Source organism: Oncorhynchus nerka, unplaced genomic scaffold, assembly GCF_034236695.1.
Source record: "Oncorhynchus nerka isolate Pitt River unplaced genomic scaffold, Oner_Uvic_2.0 unplaced_scaffold_1081, whole genome shotgun sequence".
Classification (NCBI taxonomy): domain Eukaryota; kingdom Metazoa; phylum Chordata; class Actinopteri; order Salmoniformes; family Salmonidae; genus Oncorhynchus; species Oncorhynchus nerka.
This window is the reverse complement of record NW_027040234.1, coordinates 19,589-37,753: the sequence shown is the minus strand read 5'-3', so window position 1 is coordinate 37,753 and position 18,165 is coordinate 19,589. Positions and strand designations below refer to the sequence as shown.

At 41.5% G+C, this 18,165-nt stretch overlaps 1 long non-coding RNA gene across 1 annotated transcript; it reads right to left on the bottom strand.

Annotated features, from left to right (window-relative positions):
* Nucleotides 1-8,749: 8,749 nt before the first annotated feature.
* On the bottom strand, nucleotides 8,750-12,939 carry LOC135570136 (uncharacterized). Its single transcript, XR_010463442.1, has 2 exons — nucleotides 9,991-12,939; nucleotides 8,750-9,674 (listed from the first exon to the last, which is right to left on the bottom strand). It is a non-coding gene; the product is annotated as an uncharacterized LOC135570136 (long non-coding RNA).
* Between the last annotated feature and the right edge of the window lie 5,226 nt (nucleotides 12,940-18,165).

The following is an 18,165-nucleotide window of genomic DNA, read 5'->3' as shown; positions in this document are numbered from 1 at the left end:
ATACTAAAATAACACCAGACATTGAATTTCTCTTCACACTTTACAATAATCCCTGGGAAGAGTCTTACCTTGTAGCCTGAATTCACAACCAGAACATGTCAAATAATTGAAATATTTTCGGTTCTGCTGAGAGAGCACCTTTCTGATGACAAGTGGCTCTGTATCTTCAACTTTCTACCAACATCCTACATGAATAATCCCTGGTAGGATTCTTACCTTGCAGCCTGAATTCAAAACCAGAACATGTCAAGTCAGTGAGAGTTTCCTTTGTGTTGAGAATGAAACCTTGGGAACAGTTTATTCACCTCCCCAATGTCAGGAAACTTTGTGTAATTCTTGTTACTGATTAATTTAGGACTCCATCATTTCTGTTAAAGTTTAGTGGCTCTGACCCCATGTCAGCATCATCAGAAACCCAGTTTAACCTGTTTACCAGAAAAGCCTTGGGTTTCCAATAACATCGCTGTGTAGCTACTGCTTTCCTGCAGTCAGATTACCTAGTGACCTCATGGTGGAATGTTATTCATATTGTATCATTATTACCTAGTGACCTCATGGTGGAATGTTATTCATATTGTATCATTATTACCTAGTGACCTCATGGTGGAATGTTATTCATATTGTATCATTATTACCTAGTGACCTCATGGTGGAATGTTATTCATATTGTATCATTATTACCTAGTGACCTCATGGTGGAATGTTATTCATATTGTATCATTATTACCTAGTGACCTCATGGTGGAATGTTATTCATATTGTATCATTATTACCTAAGGACCTCATGGTGGAATGTTATTCATATTGTATCATTATTACCTAGTGACCTCATGGTGGAATGTTATTCATATTGTATCATTATTACCTAGTGACCTCATGGTGGAATGTTATTCATATTGTATCATTATTACCTAGTGACCTCATGGTGGAATGTTATTCATATTATATCATTATTACCTAGTGACCTCATGGTGGAATGTTATTCATATTGTATCATTATTACCTAGTGACCTCATGGTGGAATGTTATTCATATTGTATCATTATTACCTAGTGACCTCATGGTAGAATGTTATTCATATTTCAACTCTATATCTGACATGGTACAAGTGTCTTCTTTCTTTAAGCCCAGAACCATGTGTTTGTGGTGATACCTTTGTTTCAGAGTAGATTTGTTTAAAACTTCCAACAAACACTGTGTGACCCTGATTCAGACCACTGCATTTCAAGGTTAATCATTAAAAACAATACTGTATGAACAACTAGCAGTCTCCAGCACCAGTGATTCAAGTCTGAGTTTCTGTCCTAAAGTGGCACCCTATTCCCTATAGAGTACACTACTTTGACCAGAGCTCTATAACACCCTATTCCCTACATAGTACACTACTTTGACCAGAGCTCTATAACACCCTATTCCCTACATAGTGCACTACTTTGCCCTGAGCTCTATAACACCCTATTCCCTACATAGTGCACTACTTTGCCCAGAGCTCTATAACACCCTATTCCCTACATAGTACACTACTTTGACCAGAGCTCTATAACACCCTATTCCCTACATAGTGCACTACTTTGACCAGAGCTCTATAACACCCTATTCCCTACATAGTGCACTACTTTGACCAGAGCTCTATAACACCCTTTTCCCTACATAGTGCACTACTTTTGACCAGAGCTCTATAACACCCTATTCCCTACATACTGTCACGGCCGATGCTGGTAGAAGACTAAGGTGCAGCGTGGTGAGCGTACATTTGACGTACAAATGTCGCCAACAAAACAACAAATGAAAAACAACCGTGAAGCTTACAGGGCAAAGAGCCACTAACAAAGTTAACTTCCCACACTGAAAGGAGGGAAAAGGGCTACCTAAGTATGGTTCCCAATCAGAGACAACGATAGACAGCTGTCCCTGACTGAGAACCATACCCAGCCAAAACATAGAAATAAAGAAACATAGAAAACAAAACATAGAATGCCCACCCCACATCACACCCTGACCAAACCAATCAGAGACAACGATAGACAGCTGTCCCTGACTGAGATCCATACCCAGCCAAAACATAGAAATAACGAAACATAGAAAACAAAACATAGAATGCCCACCCCACATCACACCCTGACCAAACCAATCAGAGACAACGATAGACAGCTGTCCCTGACTGAGAACCATACCCAGCCAAAACATAGAAAACAAAACATAGAATGCCCACCCCACATCACACCCTGACCAAACCAATTTGAGACATAAAAAGGATGACTGAGTGTTATCCTGTCCTCTCTCTCTCTCTCTCTCTCTCTCTCTCTCTCTCTCTCTCTCTCTCGTCTCTCTCTCTCTCTCTCTCTCTCTCTCTCTCTCTCTCTCTCTTTCTCTCTCTCTCTCTCTCTCCCTCTCCCTCTCTCTCTCTCTCTCTCTCTCTCTCTCTCTGTCTGCCACAATGATGCGATTGTTGTGTGACCATTAATGTAAGAATGACAAACTAACAAAACAGTTTACTTGTCTTCCTCTAGTGGTAGGTTGTGATAATGTCTGTAGTGTCTCCCTGTCTCTCTTCGCTCCTCCGTCTCCACATTCCCCTATCTCTCACAAACATAGACTCTGACCTGCCCAATGAGCCAAACTGGTTAAAGAATCTCTCTCTCTCTCTCTCTCTCTCTCTCTCTCTCTCTCTCTCTCTCTCAATTCAATTCAATTCAATTCAAGGGCTTTATTGGCATGGGAAACATGTGTTAACATTGCCAAAGCAAGTGAGGTAGACAACATACAAAGTGAATATATAAAGTGAAAAACAACAAAAATTAACAGTAAACATTACACATACAGAAGTTTCAAAACAGTAAAGACATTACAAATGTCATATTATATATATATATACAATGTACAAATAGTTAAAGGACACAAGATAAAATGAATAAGCATAAATATGGGTTGTATTTACAATGGTGTTTGTTCTTCACTGGTTGCCCTTTTCTCGTGGCAACAGGTCACAAATATTGCTGCTGTGATGCACACTGTGGAATTTCACCCAAAAGATATGGAGTTTTTCAAAATTGGATTTGTTTTCGAATTCTTTGTGGATCTGTGTAATCTGGGGGAAATATGTCTCTCTAATATGGTCATACATTGGGCAGGAGGTTAGGAAGTGCAGCTCAGTTTCCACCTCATTTTGTGGGCAGTGAGCACATAGCCTGTCTTCTCTTGAGAGCCATGTCTGCCTACGGCGGCCTTTCTCAATAGCAAGGCTATGCTCACTGAGTCTGTACATAGTCAAAGCTTTCCTTAATTTTGGGTCAGTCACAGTGGTCAGGTATTCTGCCGCTGTGTACTCTCTGTGTAGGGCCAAATAGCATTCTAGTTTGCTCTGTTTTTTTGTTAATTCTTTCCAATGTGTTAAGTAATTATCTTTTTGTTTTCTCATGATTTGGTTGGGTCTAATTGTGCTGTTGTCCTGGGGCTCTGTAGGGTGTGTTTGTGTTTGTGACCAGAGCCCCAGGACCAGCTTGCTTAGGGGACTCTTCTCCAGGTTCATCTCTCTGTAGGTGATGGCTTTGTTATGGAGGGTTTGTGAATCGCTTCCTTTTAGGTGGTTGTAGAATTTAACGGCTCTTTTCTGGATTTTGATAATTAGTGGGTATCGGCCTAATTCTGCTCTGCATGCATTATTTGGTGTTTTACGTTGTACACGGAGGATATTTTTGCAGAATTCTGCGTGCAGAGTCTCAATTTGGTGTTTGTCCCATTTTGTGAAGTCTTGGTTGGTGAGCGGACCCCAGACCTCACAACCATAAAGGGCAATGGGCTCTATGACTGATTCAAGTATTTTTAGCCAAATCCTAATTGGTATGTTGAAATTTATGTTTCTTTTGATGGCATAGAATGCCCTTCTTGCCTTGTCTCTCAGATCGTTCACAGCTTTGTGGAAGTTACCTGTGGCGCTGATGTTTAGGCCAAGGTATGTATAGTTTTTTGTGTGCTCTAGGGCAACAGTGTCTAGATGGAATTTGTATTTGTGGTCCTGGTGACTGGACCTTTTTTGGAACACCATTATTTTGGTCTTACTGAGATTTACTGTCAGGGCCCAGGTCTGACAGAATCTGTGCATAAGATCTAGGTGCTGCTGTAGGCCCTCCTTGGTTGGTGACAGAAGCACCAGATCATCAGCAAACAGCAGACATTTGACTTCGGATTCTAGCAGGGGGAGACCGGGTGCTGCAGACTGTTCTCTCTCTCTCACCCCTCTCTCTTCCCTCACTCTCTCTCCCCCTCTCTCTCCCTCTCTCTCTCTATCCCCCCTCTCTCACTGTGTAGGCCTGCCAGGCTGTTAGGTTAATGGACCATGGAAACCTACTGAGAATCTGTCATACAGAGAGAGATACAAATGAACATGATTAAAACTAAAAATACATTAAAACGTGTTGAACTCATTTCCATGTATGTTGTTCTGTTTCTGTTTACAGGACTAGAAATGGGATTCAACTGGGTCAATACAGTCAGAGAATTAACTATATATCCTCAACCTTATTCTATAGTCAATACAGTCAGAGAATTAACTATATATCCTCAACCTTATTCTATAGTCAATACAGTCAGAGAATTAACTATATATCCTAACCTTATTCTCATAGTCAATACAGTCAGAGAATTAACTATATATCCTCAACCTTATTCTATAGTCAATACAGTCAGAGAATTAACTATATATCCTAAACCTTATTCTATAGTCAATACAGTCAGAGAATTAACTATATATCCTCCAACCTTATTCTCAAGTCAATACAGTCAGAGAATTAACTATATATCCTCCAACCTTATTCTCAAGTCCATCCACATGCTGGCTTCAACCCAACCCAACACTAACCTAACCCTAACCCTAAACCATCCCTAACCCCAACCCAACACTAACCTAATCCTAAACCAACCCTAACTCAATCCTAACCCAACCCTACCCTAACCCAACCCAACCCAACACTAACCTAAATCTAACCCAACCCTAACCCAAACCCAACTCTATCCATAACCCTAACCCAACCCTAAACCTAACCCAACCCTAACCCAAACCCAACTCTATCCTTAACCCTATCCCAACCCTAAACCTAACCCAACCATAACCCAACCCCAACTCTAACGCTAACCCAACCCTAACCTTAACACCAACCCAACCCTAACCCAACACTAACCCAACCCTACCCTAAACCAACCCAACACTAACCTAAACCTAACCCAACCCTAACCCAAACCCAACACTAACCTAACCCTAACCCTAAACCAACCCTAACCCAATCCTAACCCAAACCAACCCAACCCTAACCCAACCCTAACCCTAACACAACTCAATCCTTAACCTTTACCCAACCCTAACTCAACCCTAACCCTAACCCAACCCTAATCCAGCCCTAACCCTAACCCAACCCTTATCCAACCCTAACCCAACCCTAACGCTAACCCAACCCCAACTCTAATCCTAACCCAACCCTAACCCTAAACCTAACACCAACCCAACCCTAATCCAACACTAACCCTAACCCTAACCCAACTCTATCCTTAACCCTAACCTTAACCCTAACTTCAACGCAACCCTATTCACAACCCTAACCCTATCCTTAACCCTAACCGAACCCTAACCCTAACACCACCCCAAACCCTAACCCAACCCTAACCCTACCCAACTCTAACCCTAACCAAAACCTAACCTGAACACCAACCCAACCCAACCCTAACCCTAACCCCAACCTAACTCAACCCTAATCCAACCCTAACCCAACCCTATCCCTAACGCTAACCCAACCCCAACTCTGACCCTAACCCCTAACCCTAACCCTAACCCTAACCCTAACCCTATCCTTAACCTTATCCCTAACCCAACTCTAACCCTAACATCTACCCTAACCCTAACCCTAACCCAACCCCAACTCAAACCCTAACCCTAACACCAAACCAACCCTAATCCAACACTACCTCTAACCCTAACCCAACTGTATCCTTAACCCTAACCCTAGCTTCAACCCAACCCTATTCAAAACCCTAGCCCTATCCTTAACCCTGACCCAACCCAAACCCTACCTCAACCCTAACCCTAACCCAACCCTAACCCAACTCTATCCTCAATCCTGACCCAACCCTAACCCTAACCCAACCCTAACCCTAACAGGAGCTTTCAGTGGTTCTATAGTTGGTTCAGATAGATATGTGCTCTGTACCTCATTATAGACCCATGTGTGGTTGGTTCAGCTAGATATGTATTCTGTATCTCATTATAGACCCATGTGTGGTTGGTTCAGCTAGATATGTATTCTGTACCTCATTATAGACCCATGTGTGGTTGGTTCAGATATATATGTATTCTGTACCTCATTATAGACCCATGTGTGGTTGGTTCAGTTACATATGTATTCTCTACCTCATTATAGACCCATGTGTGGTTGGTTCAGTTACATATGGATTCTGTACCTCACTATAGACCCATGTGTGGTTGGTTCAGTTACATATGTATTCTGTACCTCATTATAGACCCATGTGTGGTTGGTTCAGATAGATATGTGTTATGTACCTCATTATAGACTCATGTGTGGTTGGTTCAGATATGTATTCTGTACCTCATTATAGACCCATGTGTGGTTGGTTCAGATAGATATGTGTTCAGTACCTCATTTTCGACCCATGTGTGGTTGGTTCAGTTCCATATGTATTCTGTACCTCATTATAGACCCATGTGTTGTTGGTTCAGTTCCATATGTATTCTGTACCTCACTATAGACCCATGTGTTGTTGGTTCAGATACATATGTATTCTGTACCTCACTATAGACCCATGTGTTGTTGGTTCAGATACATATGTATTCTGTACACAGTTTGGGATACTGTCTCACAACAGTTCCTCTGTATTACAGCCCCACTCTGTGGTTAAGATCAGTATTGCAGCTCTGTCAATCAGGCCAGTTTGGAGAGGATTAATTAAATATTCTTTCAACGTTTTTATTGATAAGAATGTAGACAAAAAAGCTGCAAATTGTCTTTGAACAGAAAGGGCACACATACAAGACCCAAGTCACTAGCGTTGTTAAAATAATTTTACAACACCAACAACCAGGCTATACAGTAGAAGAATGACTGATACAAAGCACCATTTAATAACAACACTAACAACCAGGCTATACAGTAGAAAAATGACTGATACAAAGCACCATTCAATATCAACAACCAGGCTATACAGTAGTAGAATGACTGATACAAAGCACCATTTAATAACAACAACCAGGCTATACAGTAGTAGAATGACTGATACAAAGCACCATTTAATAACAACAACCAGGCTATACAGTAGTAGAATGACTGATACAAAGCACCATTTAATAACAACAACCAGGCTATACAGTAGTAGAATGACTGATACAAAGCACCATTTAATAACAACACTAACAACCAGGCTATACAGTAGTAGAATGACTGATACAAAGCACCATTTAATAACAACACTATCAACCAGGCTATACAGTAGTAGAATGACTGATACAAAGCACTATTTAATAACTACAACCAGGCTATACAGTAGTAGAATGACTGATACAAAGCACCATTTAATAACAACACTATCAACCAGGCTATACAGTAGTAGAATGACTGATACAAAGCACTATTTAATAACTACAACCAGGCTATACAGTAGTAGAATGACTGATACAAAGCACCATTAAATATCAACAACCAGGCTATACAGTAGTAGAATGACTGATACAAAGCACCATTTAATAACAACACTAACAACCAGGCTATTAAGAATGACTGATACAAAGCACCATTTAATAACAACAACCAGGCTATACAGTAGTAGAATGACTGATACAAAGCACCATTTAATAACAACAAACCAGGCTATACAGTAGTAGAATGACTGATACAATTTAATAACACCATTTAATAATACAAAGCACCATTTAATAACAACAACCAGGCTATACAGTAGTAGAATGACTGATACAAAGCACCATTTAATAACAACAACCAGGCTATACAGTAGTAGAATGACTGATACAAAGCACCATTTAATAACAACAACCAGGCTATACAGTAGTAGAATGACTGATACAAAGCACCATTTAATAACAACAACCAGGCTATACAGTAGTAGAATGACTGATACAAAGCACCATTTAATAACAACAACCAGGCTATACAGTAGTAGAATGACTGATACAAAGCACCATTTAATAACAACACTAACAACCAGGCTATACAGTAGAAGAATGACTGATACAAAGCACCATTTAATAACAACAACCAGGCTATACAGTAGTAGAATGACTGATACAAAGCACCATTTAATAACAACAAACAACAGGCTATACAGTAGTAGAATGACTGATACAAAGCACCATTTAATAACAACAACCAGGCTATACAGTAGTAGAATGACTGATACAAAGCACCATTTAATAACAACAACCAGGCTATACAGTAGTAGAATGACTGATACAAAGCCCCATTTAATAACAACACTAACAACCAGGCTATACAGTAGTAGAATGACTGATACAAAGCACAATTTAATATCAACACTAACAACCAGGCTATACAGTAGTAGAATGACTGATACAAAGCACCATTTAATAACAACAACCAGGCTATACAGTAGTAGAATGATGTTGAAGGAATTAAATTGCTATATGTTTTAATACCCAATTAAAATTAAACACTCTGTCAATTCATAAGGATTTGTAAGACCCTTATTCTATAATAATGGACAGAGCCCAGTCTTAAAGTCCAACAGCAGAGTTTATTCACGAGAGTACTGAACACGATACAGGTTACCACAGGTTATAAACTGAAAATGACGTCATTAGTTCCAGTACCAACCCGTGCCATCTCCGTTCCAGTACAAAGGATGTATCTCAAGCCTTCCCACATCCGTCTCCCTACCAATTTAATATAATTTATGGCTGAGCCAAGGTTTTCCGGTGTAGATAAGCATTCTAGCCAGTCTGAAGATATCGTTCATTCATTCCTACCCAGGAACAGACCGTCATTGTTCTACCTCTTGATGACATTCACACACATTATATTCAGTACTAGATCAAGAAAGAAAACTCATACATATACAGTAACATAATAGTATTCTGATTAGTACATATACAGTAACATAATAGTATTCTGATTAGTACATATACAGTAACATAATAGTATTCTGATTAGTACATATACAGTAACATAATAGTATTCTGATTAGTACATATACACTAACATAATAGTATTCTGATTAGTACATATACACTAACATAATAGTATTCTGATTAGTACATATACAGTAACATAATAGTATTCTGATTAGTACATATACAGTAATATAATAGTATTCTGATTAGTCAGTCCTGATTGAAATGTGTCCATAATTAGTCATCATTGATAAAAAAATTCCCTTAACACTGGGTGAGGCAAGTGAGGGGAAGGTCATCATCACTGATAACATTGTTCCTGTCATGATCTGTTTGTGATAGGTTCAGCATATACATTCAACAGCCTGGCTGGCAAATGGCCTGTCTCCCCCTCATAGTCCATATCTGACCCATCGCCATCACAATCACGGAGGACAGCAGCTTTCTCATTTTGAGGGATAACTGCAATGTTGCCTTGTCTGGGCCGTCACCTAGGTCCAACATATCCAGAACTTGACTCAAAGTCAAACTAAAAGAAAGAACAGAGTAGAAGAACAAGAGCTATGTGTATCAGTATGTGTATAACTATGTATGTGTATCAGTATGTGTATAACTATGTATGTGTATCAGTATGTGTAGAACTATGTATGTGTATCAGTATGTGTTTACCTAGAGGCACTGTGTTCTCGCAGGTCTCTATTGTTGCCGTCAACATGTTTACTCATTCTATGACCACACTGAACAAAGTCGGGTAATTTCAAATGCATATATCAATACTAGATACCTTAAAGATGATGTGAACCAAAGAGCTTTGTCCTTTCTGAATGTTAACATACTTTACTAACCTTTTGTTTGGGAGCTTTGATGCAGCCATCCTCTTCTCATGGTGCAACCAGGAAGTAAACAGCTCTGGTCATGTGACAATTAACACTGAACATGTGCCAAATTACAGTAAACATGAGACAATGTACATTGAACATGTGACACTGCACATATTTCATTGAGACCCTCTTTTATTTCAATATTTGCTGGAAATGCATTGATACATCATTCAGTAACATTTATAGAGCCTTATAACTGTGTGACGACCCTCCCACTCTTGTCTGCCGTATTCTGTCTTTGTTCTTGTTTCCTTATTAGGATGCCGGTGGGCGGAGTTGGGAGGGTCGTCAGCTACATGGGAAACACCTGGGCCAGGTGTCTCCCAGGATAAATAGACCTCTTCCACATTCATGGAGGAGACTCTCTCCATGCAGACACCCTTTGTAGATTGTGTTGTGGTTCTTGGTGGCCGTTTGTTTGTTTGCTTTGGCACCTTTCATCACCCTGCATTATCACATTCATGCATGCAAAACACTCACTTACACTACTGATTACTGATTACACACACCATTGTATATTATACTTAGTTGCTTTAGGTAATAAATACATATTTTGCTACTCCTTATCTCCACGTTGTCTCCCTTTGTTACGGGCTTTGAGCCGGTTCGTGACAACTGGAAATACATTGATACGTCATTCAGTAACATTTATAGAGCCTTATAACTGGAAATACATTGATACGTCATTCAGTAACATTTATAGAGCCTTATAACTGGAAATACATTGATATGTCATTCAGTAACATTTATAGAGCCTTATATCTGGAAATACATTGATACGTCATTCAGTAACATTTATAGAGCCTTATAACTGGAAATACATTGATACGTCATTCAGTAACATTTATAGAGCCTTATAACTGGAAATACATTGATATGTCATTCAGTAACATTTATAGAGCCTTATAACTGGAAATACATTGACACGTCATTCAGTAACATTTATAGAGCCTTATAACTGGAAATACATTGATACGTCATGCAGTAACATTTATAGAGCCTTATAACTGGAAATACATTGATATGTCATTCAGTAACATTTATAGAGCCTTATAACTGGAAATACATTGATATGTCATTCAGTAACATTTATAGAGCCTTATAACTGGAAATACATTGATACGCCATTCAGTAACATTTATAGAACCTTATAACTGAAAGCATTTTTTTTTTCACTATTGTGACTGATGGGATTAAATAGGTTAATTTTAGGTCTTATGAGATCTCTTTTGTTCGAGGCATGGTTCACATCAGGCAATGCTTCTTGTGAACAGTAAACTCTGACTGTGTGAGTGTTTTTTTATAGGGCAGCTCTAACCATCATCTCTAATCTCGTCTCATTGATTGGACTCCAGGTCAGTTGACTCCTGACTCCAATTAGCTTTTGGAGAAGTGATTAGCCTCGGGGTTCACATACTTTTTCCAACCTGCACTGTGAAGGTTTAAATGATGTATTCAATATAGACAAGAAAAATACAATAATTTGTGTGTTATTAGTTGAAGCAGACTGTGTTTGTCTATTGTTGTGTCTATAAAGATCAGATCACATTTGATGACCAATTTATGTACACATATCAACACATACATTTTATAGTTTTATCATTTAATCATTTTCGGGAGCAGTTTCATTTTGTTTTTGACGTTGTGTTTTCAAGTTAACACGTAACATTCAGCATTACACTGTTCATTCTGCTCCTCACTGTCTATATAGAGTTAACACGTAACATTCAGCATTACACTGTTCATTCAGCTCCTCACTGTCTATATAGAGTTAACACGTAACATTCAGCATTACACTGTTCATTCTGCTCCTCACTGTCTATATAGAGTTAACACGTAACATTCAGCATTACACTGTTCATTCTGCTCCTCACTGTCTATATAGAGTTAACACGTAACATTCAGCATTACACTGTTCATTCTGCTCCTCACTGTCTATATAGAGTTAACACGTAACATTCAGCATTACACTGTTCATTCTGCTCCTCACTGTCTATATAGAGTTAACACGTAACATTCAGCATTACACTGTTCATTCTGCTCCTCACTGTCTATATAGAGTTAACACGTAACATTCAGCATTACACTGTTCATTCTGCTCCTCACTGTCTATATAGAGTTAACAGGTAACATTCAGCATTACACTGTTCATTCTGCTCCTCACTGTCTATATAGAGTTAACACGTAACATTCAGCATTACACTGTTCATTCTGCTCCTCACTGTCTATATAGAGTTAACAGGTAACATTCAGCATTACACTGTTCATTCTGCTCCTCACTGTCTATATAGAGTTAACAGGTAACATTCAGCATTACACTGTTCATTCTGCTCCTCACTGTCTATATAGAGTTAACAGGTAACATTCAGCATTACACTGTTCATTCTGCTCCTCACTGTCTATATAGAGTTAACAGGTAACATTCAGCATTACACTGTTCATTCTGCTCCTCACTGTCTATATAGAGTTAACACGTAACATTCAGCATTACACTGTTCATTCTGCTCCTCACTGCAAGACTGAGGACACCAAGCATCTAGTGTCTCGTGTTGACGTGTGTTTCTGTGTTTAAATGTTTATATTTATACTGGACAGAGAAGGAACCCTGGGGTCTTTTACAGAATGCTAATACACACACACACACAGACACACACACACACACACACACACACACACGCGTGGTACATTATATCAATGCTGGGACCTTTTGCCATGAGCTGTTAAAGCCATCATCAGTCAGGGTCGTGATGTCACAGTAGTGATGATGTCACCACTAAGCGCCTCAGGTGTTGTGATGAGTCATCGGCCCTGGACGGGCTTTTACCCTCTTCTCTTTACTCCCCCTCTTTCCTCCTGTTACGGATACAGGTATCCTGTGTCTGTGTGTGTGTGTATCCTGTGTCTGTGTGTGTGTGTATCTGTGTGTGTCCTGTGTCTGTGTGTGTGTATGTGTATCCTGTGTCTGTGTGTGTGTGTATCCTGTGTTCTTTTCTCTCCTTCTCCCCTCACAGGTGAAAATCATCACTCCCCAATCAGTCAACAATCAATCATCAATCAGAAGACACACCTCCTCCTGTTTCCTACCCAATCACAGTTCCTTTCCCTTGGTTTAAAAACCCCATCATTTGTTTACTCAGCAGCTCAATCTCTGTGTAAATGCCATGTCTGTAGGTCTCTGTGTTTCACTCTCTCTTTGTGTATTAACCTCTCTTTTGTTTGAGCACCTCCATAGCACTTTGTCATCACCTGTGAGTATTGTTTTTGGTTATGGTGTTTGTTTGTTGCTGGTGGGAAAAGGGGAAACCAAGACAAGTCGCCCATGGGCATACACTACCCGTAGGTAAACTTTGTTAAATACACTAGTTAGAACTGGGCGGACCACCCACTGTATTTTTGGTTAGTTGGTTAGCTGCTGTTAAAGTAGGCTAGTCTAGCTTAGGGGTGTTTTTGAATACTTATTGTTTCTTTCCTTGAGTCAAACCCTGAGTTTGACGGTATAATTTCAGTTGTAGTTATTTCGTTCTCACTTTTACTTTGTCACTATTAGAATTTGCATGAGTTATGTTACGAGTCTCATTACCATCCCCCCCTAGACTGTCGGGCCAAAAGGGATTCGTAACACAACCAATAGCAACACACAGAGAGAACCTGAGTGAAGGTCCTGAATGGCAATATCCCCAGTCCCTTTGGTCAGTCTACCACATACCTGTTAGGAGTGGGGATAATGTGTGTGTGTGTGTGTGTGTGCACGAAAGAGAGAGTGAAAAAAAGAAAGAAAGTAACAAAGTAGGCAGAAGGAGAGATAGAAGGAGAGAGAGAGATCTTGGGAGACGTTGTGAAGGGGTAAGGATAAGGACATGAATTTCAACCAGCCCCCATTACCCTCTGCTGTCCAAAACACTGGGAGAGGATGGAGACTGGACGTCTATTTAAAGCCACACAGCAACTCTACCTGACTGTTAACAACCTGGGGCCTATAACAATAATACTACCTGACTATAGAGGAGACTTAACAACCTGGGGTCTATAACAGACTGGTAACAACTGGGGTCTAGATAGAGGAGACTGGTAACATGGGGTCCTGGGGTCTATAGAGGAGACTGGTAACAACCTGGGGTCTATAGAGGAGACTGGTAACAACCTGGGGTCTATAGAGGAGACTGGTAACAACCTGGGGTCTATAGAGGAGACTGGTAACAACCTGGGGTCTATAGAGGAGACTGGTAACAACCTGGGGTCTAGTCCATAGGGAGACTGGTAACAACCTGGGGTCTATAGAGGAGACTGGTAACAACAACCTGGGGTCTGGGGTCTATAGAGGAGACTGGTAACAACCTGGGGTCTATAGAGGAGACTGGTAACAACCTGGGGTCTATAGGGAATGGTAACAACCTGGGGTCTATAGAGGAGACTGGTAACAACCTGGGGTCTATAGAGGAGACTGGTAACAACCTGGGGTCTATAGAGGAGACTGGTAACAACCTACTCTCTAGAACATTAACACTTGTGTTCAGCTGCTCGGCCATGGATACACATTTCAACAAGCTAACAGTTCTCGTCTGAAGTTGCTTCCAGAGGCAGTTTGTAGTGAGTGTTACATCCGAGGACAGACGATTCTTACTCTCTACACGTTTCATCACTCAGCAGTCCTGTTCTGTGAGGTTGTGTGGCCTGGCACTTCTCGGCTGAGCTGTTGTTTTTTCCTATGTTTTTCCACTCCACATAAACAGCACTTACAGTTGAACGGGGTTCAGCTCTAGCAGGGCAGAAATCTGACGAACTGACTTGTTGGAAATGTAGCATCCTATGACGTTGCCACTTTGAAAGTCAATGAGCTCTTCAGTAAGGCCATTCTACTGCCAATATTTGTCTTTGGAGATTCCAATTCTGTGTACTCGATTTTATACACCTCTCAGCAACAGGTGTGCCTGAAATAGCCGAATCCACTAATTATTCCACGTACTTTTGTACACATAGTGTATGCAGCAGCCAATCAGATACACATCCACAAACACAGAGTGTACAAAACATTAGGAACACCTGCTCTTTCCAATACACAGACTGACCAGGTGATTCCAGGTGAAAGATATGATCCCTTATTGATGTAACTAGTTAAATCCACTTCAATCAGTGTAGATGAAGGGGAGGAGACCTGGTTAAAGAAGGATTTTTAAGCCTTGAGACAATTGAGACATGGATTAATGTGCCAAAAAATATTCAACAGAAACTCTCAAAAACCTGGGATATTTTAATGCTGACTGTACTATACAGACTCTGTTTATCAAATCTTTCGTTGTATTTAAAAATTTTGTATTGTTTGTTGGTTTGGCAATGACACTGTCAGCGAGAGAAATATGCTGAGAAGGATTATTCACCACAGCAAGCAAGGTACTAGGGGTCAAACAGACAGGCCTGGATCAGATCATTAAGGTCAGGGCCCTCAGCAAGGCACTGGGAGTCAAGCAGACAGGCCTGGATGAGATCTTTAAGGTCAGGTTCCTCCCCAAGGTACTAGGAGTCAAACAGACAGGCCTGGATGAGATCTTTAAGGTCAGGTTCCTCCCCAAGGTACTAGGAGTCAAACAGACAGGCCTGGATGAGATCTTTAAGTTCAGGGCCCTCCCCAAGGTACTAGGAGTCAGACAGACAGGCCTGGATGAGATCTTTAAGGTCAGGTCCCTCCCCAAGGTACTAGGAGTCAAACAGACAGACCTGGATGAGATCTTTAAGGTCAGGGCCCTCCCCAAGGTACTTTAAGGAGTCAAACAGACAGGCCTGGGTGAGATCTTTAAGGTCAGGTCCCTCCCCAAGGTACTAGGAGTCAAACAGACAGGCCTGGATGAGATCTTTAAGGTCAGGGCCCTCCCCAAGGTACTAGGAGTCAAACAGACAGACCTGGATGAGATCTTTAAGGTCAGGGCCCTCCCAAGGCCCTCCCCCAGGGCCCTCCCAGCAGGATAATGTTCGAGGAGTCAAACAGACAGGCCTGGATGAGATCTTTAAGGTCAGGGCCCTCCCAAGGCCAGCAGGATAATGTTCAAACAGTCAAACTTTAACCCAGTAAGGGTCCAGGCCTGGATGAGAGGCTCTTTAAGGTCAGGGCCCTCAGCAAGGTACTAGGAGTCAAACAGACAGGCCTGGATGAGATCTTTAAGGTCAGGGCCCTCCATAGCCTGTTATACATTGAAAAGTATGAGTAAGTTCATAGTATGTGAGGATCTTAAAACATCTAAGGTTAAAAAGGTTCATAATTGTGTTAAAGTTCAAAATAATTTTAGACCTAAGCCCCACCCCCCATGTACCTGAACGTTGAAATGTTATAACTAGCGAACATGTCACTTAAGTGTTCTATTAGCCCCTCGGTCTGGGCTCCATTTTATGGGAATAATGTTCCTATCCACCCAGTAAGGCCAGCAGGATAATGTTCCTATCCACCCAGTAAGGGGGCCAGCAGGATAATGTTCCTATCCCCAGTAAGGCCATCCACAGTAACCCAAAGGCCAGCAGGATAATGTTCCTATCCACCCAGTAACCCAGTAATGTTCCCAGTAAGGCCAGCAGGATAATGTTCCTATCCACCCTATCCACAGTAAGGCCAGCAGGATAATGTTCCTATCCACCCAGTAAGGCCAGGATAATGTTCCTATCCACCCAGTAACCCAGTAAGGCCAGCAGGATAATGTTCCTATCCACCCAGTAAGGCCAGCAGGATAATGTTCCTATCCACCCAGTAAGGCCAGATAATGTTCCTATCCACTAATGTTCCAGCAGGATCCACCCAGTAAGGCCAGCAGGATAATGTTCCTATCCACCCAGTAAGGCAGCAAGGCCAGCAGGATGTTCCTATCCACCCAGTAAGGCCAGTAAGTCCAGCAGGATAATGTTCCTAAAAGATGCATTCAGTATTAGTCCTACCCAGTAAGGCCAGCAGGATAATGTTCCTACCCTCCCAGTAAGGTCAGCAGGATAATGTTCCTATCCTCCCAGTAAGGCCAGCAGGATAATGTTCCTATCCTCCCAGTAACCCAGTAAGGCCAGCAGGATAATGTTCCTATCCACCCAGTAAGGCCAGCAGGATAATGTTCCTATCCACCCAGTAACCCAGTAAGGCCAGCAGGATAATGTTCCTATCCACCCAGTAAGGCCAGCAGGATAATGTTCCTATCCACCCAGTAAGGCCAGCAGGATAATGTTCCTATCCACCCAGTAAGGCCAGCAGGATAATGTTCCTATCCACCCTATCCACCCCCAGTAATGTTCCAGTAAGGCCAGCAGGATAATGTTCCTATCCACCCAGTCCTATCCACCCAGTAAGGCCAGCAGGATAATGTTCCTAAGGCCAGCAGGATAATGTTCCTACCCAGTAAGGCCAGCAGGATAATGTTCCTATCCACCCAGTAAGGCCAGTAAGGCCAGCAGGATAATGTTCCTATCCACCCAGTAAGGCCAGCAGGATAATGTTCCTATCCACCCAGTAAGGCCAGCAGGATAATGTTCCATCCCACCCAGTAAGGCCAGGGATAATGTTCCTATCCACCCAGTAAGGCCAGCCCAGTAAGGCCAGCAGGATAATGTTCCTATCCACCCAGTAAGGCCAGCAGGATAATGTTCCTATCCACCAGCAGGATAATGTTCCTATCCACCCAGTAAGGCCAGCAGGATAATGTTCCTATCCACCCAGTATCCACCCAGTAAGGCCAGCAGGATAATGTTCCTATCCACCCAGGATAATGTTCCTATCCAGTAAGGCCAGCAGGATAATGTTCCTATCCACCCAGTAAGGCCAGCAGGATAATGTTCCTATCCAGCAGGATAATGTTCCAGTAAGGCCAGCAGGATAATGTTCCTATCCACCCAGTAACCCAGTAAGGCCAGCAGGATAATGTTCCTATCCACCCAGTAAGGCCAGCAGGATAATGTTCCTATCCACCCAGTAAGGCCAGCAGGATAATGTTCCAGCAGGATATCCTATCCACCCAGTAACCCAGTAAGGCCAGCAGGATAATGTTCCTATCCACCCAGTAAGGCCAGCAGGATAATGTTCCTATCCACCCAGTAAGGCCAGCAGGATAATGTTCCTATCCCCCAGTAAGGCCAGCAGGATAATGTTCCTATCCACCCAGTAACCCAGTAAGGCCA